This window comes from Tamandua tetradactyla, chromosome 12, assembly GCF_023851605.1.
Source record: "Tamandua tetradactyla isolate mTamTet1 chromosome 12, mTamTet1.pri, whole genome shotgun sequence".
Lineage (NCBI taxonomy): Eukaryota > Metazoa > Chordata > Mammalia > Pilosa > Myrmecophagidae > Tamandua > Tamandua tetradactyla.
The window spans coordinates 33,653,316-33,663,687 of record NC_135338.1 but is presented as its reverse complement, the minus strand read 5'-3'; the positions used below and the strand labels follow the sequence as shown (position 1 = coordinate 33,663,687).

The 10,372-nt window shown below is 45.6% G+C and overlaps 1 non-coding gene across 1 annotated transcript; it reads right to left on the bottom strand.

The window, feature by feature from the left end:
- Positions 1 to 9,667: 9,667 nt before the first annotated feature.
- Positions 9,668 to 9,774, bottom strand: LOC143652916 (U6 spliceosomal RNA). The gene has a single exon (XR_013160962.1). It is a non-coding gene; the product is annotated as a U6 spliceosomal RNA (small nuclear RNA).
- Positions 9,775 to 10,372: the final 598 nt, after the last annotated feature.

Sequence of the window (10,372 nt, the reverse complement as noted above, 5' to 3'; positions counted from 1 at the left end):
CTTAAAATACCAACTAATGACTTGAGTGAAGTGATTTCCAAGTTTAAATGAAAAGGATTCTGCATAAAGAATATAAGACACCCTTGAGGATATAACAGGGAAAAAATTCCTGAAATTGTGATATTCCCCCTTGGGTGGAAAATCCATAGGTCACATGCAAATGAAGTAATTAGAATGAGGTCAGACATGCTACACAATACTCTGATGTTTATCTCTTGTAACTAGGTCTGCTGAAAAAGATTCATTTAAATAAATCTTTTTGTCTCTAAACTTCTTACATGAAATACAGCACCATTTGGCAAAGGGCAAATTCCTGGTGTATCTCTCACTGAGGACGCAAACATTTCTAAAAACAGCAGGGTTCTGCATTAAAGGGAGACACCCTCTCTTCCAAACAAGACTGATGTTAATGAAAGTACAGGTACAGTATCTTCTCCAGGGTGAAGGATTCCTGTAGCTCTCTAGGATGAGGTCACTATTTCTACAAACCCCAGTTCACCTGCATTATGGCTCTGAATCTTCCCACCCTCTTTGTACAGATGAACAGCGTTCCCTCTCTCTTCAGAACTCCCACTCGATGGAATTGCCAAGGCATTCCTCTGTTTGCCCATTAGCAGAGTCAGGGATATCGATATCAGAGTATTTACAAGCCAGCTGGAGAGACTTTGATGGCTTTTTTTGTTGTACTGAAGACAAAATGTGTTATTGTGTAAGGAGGATTGTGAGCACGTCATCATCTTATGCTGATTCTCAAAAGTCCTTGGTCTAATCTTACTCCAAGTTGTCATTCCTATAAATGCTCCTTCCCTACCCACACCACCAAAAAAAAAAATCCATTGTTTCTGTTCCATCACTGGGCTTGTGACCTCCCTTTTTCCTTGTGTTCTGTATGTCTCCTCATTTCAGCGAGCATTTCCTCTGTATCAGGCACTATGCTGAGAGCTTGGGACACATAAAATAGGATATGATCCCTACCACTGAGCAACTCAGTGTTGTGGGGAAGGGCAGGCATATAAACAGTCCATTCCTTAGAGAATTTCCTTTCCCAAGGTGTGGGCACCCAAGCCCATCACCACCCGCCCCCATAGTTTTCATTTCTGTTTATGCATTTGGAGACTTTCCATGGTATAAAGTAACAGCTGCAAGTGAAATTTGTGTAGCGTCTTCCACATACACAAAGGAAGGGAAATTATCCTACTTGTTGATTTTCAGAGACGCAAGAACCCTTGCAAAGAGAATCCAAACCAAAAGACCCAGGAACCGAGACCCTTGCACCCATTGTGTAGCAGATAGGTCATCACCGGAGCAGATTCTGGAAAAGGCTGGGAAAAGGGAAGTTAGTGATCACCCTTAAAGCTGGCTCTCCCAGACACAGCAGACCTGAGGTGTTGATTTTGGCAGTTGCCTGGTCAGTAGCCTGCAGCTTGGTGAATTAAATTAAGATCCTAAGTAGATGGGGGGGAGAGGTGTCTCCAGCACTAACACTGAAATCAGAAAGGGTTTTACTGTGGTCAGAAAAACCAGGGAGTGGTAGAGGAAAGACAAACTAATGCTATTTCCAGTGAACCCAGAGGCATGAAAAGGCAAACCAGCATGATGAGCAGCAATGAAGTTGCTTGATTGTGACCACTATGGGTGGAAACACAGCTACACTCCAATTTCCCTTGATGTTAATCAAGTCCAGGCAATTTAGAATCCCTGGTCATCTCCTTGCAGTGGGCTGTAACAGAGGCCTATTTTTCTCTGGGGTGTGGCCAGGTCTTGAAGTTGATCCCCCAACTTTTTGAACTGGATTGTAATAAAATGAGCCATGGATTCAGGCTATTTTTAGGAAAGCCAGTTCTTTCTTCAGGCTTCCTTCCCCAAGATTTCTTCTCAGAAACCTTGATGATGATAACAGTTTGTGTCAAAGTCAGAGCAACTGAATTCAACTTTGGTGGTGTTCTGTAGATCTAACATTTAATGTCCCGGTCAGGGGAGGAAAAAGCGTTGCGGTCACATCTTGTCAGACTTGGGGTTGCAGCTCTGGGAATGTCTGGAGGTGGGGTGTTGGTGCAACAGCCAGGCATCTACATTCTTCCCATAGGTCTGAACTGTTAGCCCTCTATACCTTGAGTTTTCTCTTGTTCTGGCGTCCGAGCTATGTTTTCCAGACAGCCTCTCAGACCGGAAGTAGCACAGAACTGTTGTCCAACCTTATCTTGAGTTTGAGTTCCAAAGATGTGATTATGGATTAGCTACAGGGGAAAAAGAATAGCAAAACTCCAGTCCTGACTTTTGAGGGTAAGACAGGGCTTATAGGCTTGGCGTGATGGGAAAAGGGGGCCAAGATAGTGGTTGGCACAAGGATATGGAGAACTTTGGAAGCAGAGCCAGAAATGGGATTGAGGCCCAGGAAAGCTTGGCTCGAGTAAAAGCTGGGTATTTAACCAGGAACATTCACTCTATTTTTCTCAGGCTTGGCAATAGGTTAGAGCAACAAGCCGTTCTAGGAGGGTCCACATCCTTCCTATTGTCTCCACCCAACCTTGCTCATTGTCACGAACATCTGCTTCAGATTTGGGGCCTTGCCTTTGCCTGATTCCTGAACCAAATCGCGGGTGGCAAGTGAGAAGGGGCAGGTCCACAGGTGTGGGATGGGGAAGAAGAGGAGGAGGAAGGCTCTGGGAAAAGCTGCTTGAAGATTTTCAGGTGATGGTGTAGAAAGAATAAGATCTGACTTACCTGAAAGTGTGTGTGTGTATGTGTTTGTATCATCAAAACCAAACCAGTAGTTTCACTTTCTTAGTAAAGGGAGCAACCCAAGCAGAGAATTGGAGCCAGCTGGGGAAGTCTCAGGGCCATAATATGGCCTGCTTTTCAAAGGCAGCTCAGAGTCCATCCAGAGGGAATAAACTGAAGTGATTAGTGCCCACAAGGAGCTGTGGGGAGGTGCTAATGAGGTATTAAACACCTCGTCTCTGGCTCGCAGCTGCATGTAAGCTGAAGCAGACATCATTCACAAGAATGGTGAAATTTGTATGTAACTGGAGGTGGGCAGGGAGGGGAAACAAGATAGCTAGTAGTTTGTAACAACAGCCTCAGAAGAAATGAGAGAGTTCCTGTAGCACTTACCCTGACATTTCAATCCATTTTAAAATGCATAAGCACTCCAAGGAAAAATCCTGAGACGCCTAAGGGAGTAATCTCTTGTATTAATAATAACCAACGTCTAAGATGTACTAAGATGCACTCTGTGCCAGGCTCTGTTCTAAGCACTTTGCCGTATTAACACATTTAATCTTCACATGAATTCTACAAGGTGGGGACAATTATTATTCCCATTTTACAGATGAGAAAGCTGAGGCACAGAGAAGTAACCCATCCAAGGTTTTAAGTCCTGTGACTAATGGAGCCAAAATAGGAGTCATTGTAGGCAGTCAGGTTAGCCCTAAGACCTTATCTCACACCAGCTAAATGGAGATGGAGTCTGGGGGTGTTTTGATTTGCTAAAGCTGCCAGAATGCTATACACCAGAAATGGAATGGCTTTTTTTTTTTTTCGCATGGGCAGGCAACTGGGACTCAAACCCGCATCTCTTGCATGGCAGGCAAGAACTGTGCCTGCTGAGCTACTGTGGCCCGCCCTGGAATGGCTTTTAAAAAGGGAATTTATTATGATACAAGTTTACAGTTCTAAGGTCATAACAATGTCCAAACTAAGTCATTGAGGGAAAGAAACCTTGATGCAAGAAAGGCTGATGGTTCCGGAATACCTCTGTTAACTGGAGGGCACATAGTAGTGTCTGTTAGCTTTCTCTCCTGGCTTCTCATTTCTAATGGCTTCCCCAGGGTCGTTTGTTTGTTTGTTTGTTTATGAGTCTCCAAATGTCTGGGTCTCTTTTGGCTCTGAAGCCTTTTCCAAAATGGTTCCCTCTTAAAGAACTCCAGAAAGCAACCCCACCTTGAATAGGTGGAGACATCTCTCCCTAGAAACCAACTAATCAAAAGGTTTCACTTAACAATTGAGTGGGTCACATCTCCATTAACAACTTAATAAAAAAGATCCCACCCAGCAATATTGAATCAAGATTAAAGAACATGGCTTTTCTTGGGTACACAGCAGTTTCAAACTGGTACAGGGGACAATACATTCAAATTCAGAGAACCCTGGTGAGAGAGTTGCTAATGTCCTGTTCGGCCTCGAAACCAGATTGTGTGGGTCTCTGGCTTCTGCGACCACAGGGTACCAGGTCTGGCGGGCGCTTCTGAGGCAGCTTCTGCCCTCTCAGGGCAGAACTTTCAGTTTTCACCTCCTCCTCCAGATTAAGAGTCCCCATCCCTATCATCAGACCTAAACAAGATGGAGCTGCCCAGGCTCTGGGACCCTAAAGGAAAATGGAAGAGAAACCAAGGGGTAGGAGCTGGCCAAGACCCATGGGCTGCCAGGAGCCCCATTATACTCCAAAGTTGAGGGGTGGGAGCCAAGTCCATCATTTGGCCAGGAAGTTAGCCTCGATGACATACTAGCTCACCCTGGCAGACCTCTGTCTTGCAGAGGCCACTGATGGGTAGTGACAGGCTGATGCTGTTTCCAGGGTGTCCCAGAGCCCATGTTATGTGAGGGTGGCCCTTTTCCACAAAAAGGAGTGTGTTGACAAGAGGTCCTAGGAAGTCTACCTGACTGGGCTGGAGGCATGGACTGGTTCTTCAAGCATGGTGGGCTCTTAGGGCCTGTGGTCTGAATGAGCTCAATTCCTTCCTGTCTTTGAGCCTCTGCTTTTGTTGTGCACTCTGTGAGGAATGCTGCCCATCTCTGGCCATCCAGCCTCCCTATCCTTCAAACCTAGCTCATGTCCTCCCTCCTCTGATCATTCCTATTATGAGGAATGTGAGGAATTCCTATTGTAATGTGAGGATTAAATGAAAGAATTCAAGAAAAGTGCCTAGTACAGTGTTCTGACACATCAAGCTTCCAAAAGGTAGATGTTATTACTATTAGCAATGGTAAATCAACATCCACAGCTATCTTTGGCTATATTGTGGATTTGAATTTGGAAGATGTGGGTTCGAATTTCAGCCTTGCCACTTCTTACTTAAATACACTTGGATAAATTGCTTAATCTCTTTTAAGTTTAACTAGAAAATGTTCATCCTAACATTTACACAGCACACCCTGCAGAAAAAATGCGAAGATCAAATGAGGTAATGGACGTGAACAGTGTTTTGAGAGTCATTAAACATTTTATAAATGCTGGCATTGCCTTTCCCACTTGTGGTTAATGTTGGGCTCTGGCATTGGCAAACTTCCTGCCATAAACATGCTTTGTAACCTGGGGAGACCTGATCTCTGTAACTTGCGTGGCCTGGGGGTAGCTAAGTCCTTGCCTTTCCAATCAGCAAAGATGAATCTGAAATTTTTTCAGAAGGAAATTTGGTTTGAAAACTGAAGTAGTAAGTCAAACCAAGGAAATGCAGGAGGAGAGGAACAATTGTGCTTATGGAATACTGATATCTCTTGCTGTGAAGTCCAATCATGAGGGTCATGATAATGCATTTCATCCATGACCACAGCCCTGCATTTCCTGTCCCTCCCCAGCCTTGCCAGGTGGTGCTGCATGGCCCTTCCTGGCTTGGATTTTGGGGAGAGGGGTACCAAGGAATAAAAGAACCCAGGATAATACTGAGCCACTGCCTTCCTTACACATACACAGGAAATGGTTAAAACCCACAGACCTTAACATGTTATATGTCCATCCCACAGAGCAAATCCAGCAATCAGAAGCCAACTTCCTGAGAAGGTAACAAAACTTATGCTGAAGTCCCCTCAATACACAAGCCCCTTCCAAGGTCATATATTTTTATAATATTTACTAAAATATGTTTTTTTTTTAAATTTTTTAGCAGTAGTAGGTTAAAAACCACAGTTTCTGCACTGGTTTTCCCTCTGTTAAACGTCCCCACTTATCAGGTAGTTATGGAGTGGCTGTGGGCATTTGGGGATGTAGCCAAGAAATCCGAGTTGGGAATGCATTATTCAATTGGGTCTAGTGTAATGATTAATTGTGGTTGACAGTAATATACTTAAGTTGTATAATATATTTGTTAGTTATTATTTTTTGGTTAGACATGGCTTCCAGGAATATTCCCACTGCACTCTAGGCTCACTCACTTGAGTGAGTGACAGGTGCAGGGTCAGAGGTCGTATCACATCTGGCACAGGAAGTATGAGGGTGGGAGAGGAGAAACAAAGGTCAAAATGTATGGAGCCAGAAGATGGTCTATAAAAAAATTCTTCTAATCATCAGATGTTCAGAGCATACTGATTTTTTGTGTCTTAAAGTTTATATAATTTAGGGTACCCTCCTTAAGAAAAAGAATACAAAGGTGCAAAGGAGAATCTTTATTTGGAGTAAGAAAAAAATCACAAAAATTGCAAATTGTAAAACACAAATCCACAAACATCACAAAATCCAGAAAAATCATCCAGACCAGCTTCTGGATGTCTTTGCCAGCTGCTTATGTGTCTCTGCCCCTTATAGGTCCCCTTGGTGAGAATGTCAAGTGGGGCAATAGAGGATTTACTTCAGGTAACCATTTCAAATTCCTAAGAACACAAAAAGAAGGCATCAATTAAATATGAAAGTATGCCACTTTTGGCACCCCATGGAGGTCCCTGTAGGAAGGAAACAGTGAGTCACAAGCTGCTACTCAGGCTGTTTCCTGAACTGAAGGCTGAGAGCCACAAGCTAGGGGCCATCCTGTCAGTTCTCCCATTGCATTTGCCTTTGCTATGATCAAAGAAGAAGCATAGATGTCCTCAACCTTCAAGGTTGTTGTGCCTGATGCCTTAGAGGCTTGAGAGGCCATGCCTTGGTCAAGGGTAACTGCAGAGAGACAAGGTCACATAGCTTAGGAGACCTCGTAATGTTTACTTGGCATTTCCTAGTGTTATAAGTTGTGTTCTCCAGAAGCAGACCCTGCAACAAAGCTTAGTGTAAAGGTGATTTCTTGGGAATCTTCCCAGGTGTGGGAGAGAAGGACTGAGAAGAGAAAGAGGCCAAGCAAGAATGCGACGTCAATCAAAAGGCCATGCAGGGTTAGTGGCTCAGTCTAAGTTGATATTTATATTTCCATGCCCAGGGTATCAATGGCTGCCCTTGGGGACCAAGGGAAGTAACTTCTCAGGCACTTTTACCTCCATGCAGGCAGCCAAAGCAAGTTCCAGCAGTCTAGGGGCAGCCTACTGAAAGAGATGCAGTAGGTACTGGCTATTGGGAGTAAAAACAAAGTGAACCATTTGTCCAGAAATGATACTGAGATCCAAAGGCATTTGGGCACAGTGATGACAGCCTCTGCTATTCCCATGCCCTGCTGACTGCTGACTGCTGACTGCTTCAACTGCATCATTCTTATTCATGGGGTGTCACCGTGTATGAGTATCGGGTGCCAAGCTTGGAATGACATGCATTATGTGTATCATCTCATTGAATCCTCCTAATGACCCTCTTATGCAGGCACAGAACAGCTGCTGTGACCTGCCCAAGGTCTCCCTCAGCTGAAATGTATCTCATGCGTCTTCCCTGACATCTTTTGAGGTCTCACCATCCTTTTTGTTTCCCTTATACACAGAGGGACCCTGTCTGGTTTGCTCCCCACTCACACCCACAGCCTAGAACAGTGTTGGGCAGGTAATTGATGCTCAGTGCATGAAGGATTCCAGAACCCAGGACTTGACCATCTCACTAAATGCATGCTTCCTGGGACCACACCTTACAATGCCCAGTGCTAGAGACTAGAGTGCGCCCATGAATCCTCAAATTAATGCTGGGGGAAGAAGAGAACCCCAGAGCAGAGGCTTGGAGGATGCCAGGGAGATAGGCCCCAGCTGAATTCTGACAGCATCCTCCTTCACATCCCTAGAAGCATTTGTTAAACATGTTTTCCTGGTACAAATTGTCCTCAACAATTCCAGTCTCCTGGGAATGGCAATATCCTATTTTGGGATGATTTTCAATGCGTCTCCCAAATTCTTCCAGAAGTTGTGTAGCATTCACAACTTGTGGGTGAGTTTAAAATTGATTTGTGAGATCACTAGTGGCCTCTGGAATGTGCCAAAAATGACCCCAGGGTCCTGCCTGAGAGCCCATAGGGCTGTAGACAGACCCATAAAGCAAAATAAGACAACTGGATGTGGAGCCCGTGTCAATTGGGTAAAGTATTTAGACTGTATACAAGCCAAAGAAAAAGCACATTTGCCTTTGGAGGCTGCGTGGGGCCCTGCAGTGGTTGAGAGGGCTGGGCTGCTCCAGCTCTAAGGAGAGCAGTGGAGTGTTCAAAACTCCATCCTATCCTGCCTGCCCTTAGCCTGGGCCTGTGTTCTTGGGGGAAATGGAGACTGTGACACCCAGCTGTGCTGCTTTGCCCTGGTACTGGAGTGGCCGGGCCCAAGCCTAGGCCAGGGAGTGAGCCGTCATGCGGAGCGGGACTGGAAGTTGGGGAGGGTTGGGGCAGAGCTGCTTTTGCAAGCTTGGGCGCTCCAGGCTGCTTGCCACTTGCCCTCCCCAACTCAGACTAAATATCCAGCCCTGCTGGTAAGTGAGAAATTCTTGGCCTCAGCCTGCCCAGGCCTCTCTGGCTTAAAATCTCTTTCCCTCACAGAACCGGGGCTGCTGTCTGCCCTTGGCCTGTTCTTCCTGTTCCTCACCCCAGGGACTCAAGCTGATTGGCAGACTTATCCAAGCATGGAAGGTAGGGGCACTGGCCTTGGGAAGCGGCCAGGAAGAGGGAGGGAGTGAGAGCCAGAGATGGGGGACAGACATGGAGTCAGAGAGAACTCTGAGAGAGAGACAGGCAGAGAGGAAGATGAAGAGACAGAGTGAAAGAAACAGGGAGACTGGGAGTGAGAGGGAGAGAGATTGAAACAGGAGAGGCAGAGAGAACAGAACTATGTATCCTATAAGAATGCAAGAGAAAAGATGCAAAGCCATTAAAAAAGAAAAAGAAAAAAAGGATGCAAGAGAAAGAGTGGCTTCTAGGGCAACAGGGAGGGTGAGGAGAGGGTGATGCTGAGCAGACCAGGCTCTTAGTGTGCCCAGTACCCTTCTGCAGGGAAAGGGATGTGCTCTCGAAGGTGGGCCTTAAAATGCTGGAGGAGGGACTCTAAACCTCCCCACATCTGCTTCCCATCTGTATCCCACTCATGGCTGATTTGCATCTCCAGGCTTTCTCTCCAGCGCCACAATCCATTCAAAACAAACCGTGGCTTTTCATTTGAATCTGCAAATCCACACAGACATCTGCAGCTCTCCCGGGTTGCCTGGGGCCCTGCAGGGCTCCAGGCAGTGCCAGAGCAGAACCAGAGATGGAGAGGGGTAGTGGCAGAGTAAAGAGAAAAGAGGAGCCTTGGAAAGGGGAGACAGCAGCCCCTGGCTATAACCTGGGGAGGACTTGCAGTCCTTGCTGTAGGTCAAGTCCGCTGGGCTCCTGGGTCCTTCCCCAGGGGCTGCACCTGGTGCACTGGCCAAGTGGCTGGTTTGTCCTTCTGAGATCTTGGAAGCAGGACACACCAAAGCAGAGCCTTTGGCTGCCAAGACAGACCAAGTCAAAGCAAGATGAACAGTGCCCTTGACAAATGGCACTTGTGTAAAAAATAAGAAAAGGTTTTTTTTTTTGTTCTCTTTTGTTTTCTAAATATGGAATGCTTCACGAATTTGCGTGTCATCCTTGCACAGGGACCATGCTAATCTTCTCTGTATCGTTCCAATTTTAGTATATGTGCTGCCGAAGCAAGCACAGAAAAGGTTTTTAAAAGCTCATAAATGAATCTGTAAAAGAGCCTAGGCCCGAGCCCATTTTTTAATCTAAACACAAGGTTGAGAGATCTGGTGGCTTCTTCTTTGTCCTGCACCACCTGCCATCCAGCTATGGTAGCTGTCCCATCCACCCGCTTGTCTCCTTGCCTCTGCTCCGCTTCTCCCCTCTGGCTTTCCTCCTGCCTGCCCAGGTGCTACCATCTCAGTGCTTTTTAATCCTTTTGCTATTCCACCCCAGTTCTATTACTTCTTCTCATTTGTCTACCTGTCCATCAATTCATTTATTCACTTACTCATTCTGCTATTCATCCCCAATTATTCATTTGTCCAAGCATTCATTTCTTCTTTCAGTCTTCATTGAGCACCAAGCTAGGCTTACAGTCCAGTCAAAGAGGTGAGTCTAATACAGAGTGAAAGTGAACATGAGAGGAGTAGAGAAAAACACAAGGAATGCCATATAACATATGACTCAGTGGTGTAAACTGTAAATTCCCTACAATTTTTGGAGCGAGGAGATGGAAATCTTCCCAAAGGAAGTGGGATTTTGGTTTCCCCAGGTCTACTCTTAGACTTGGCTTT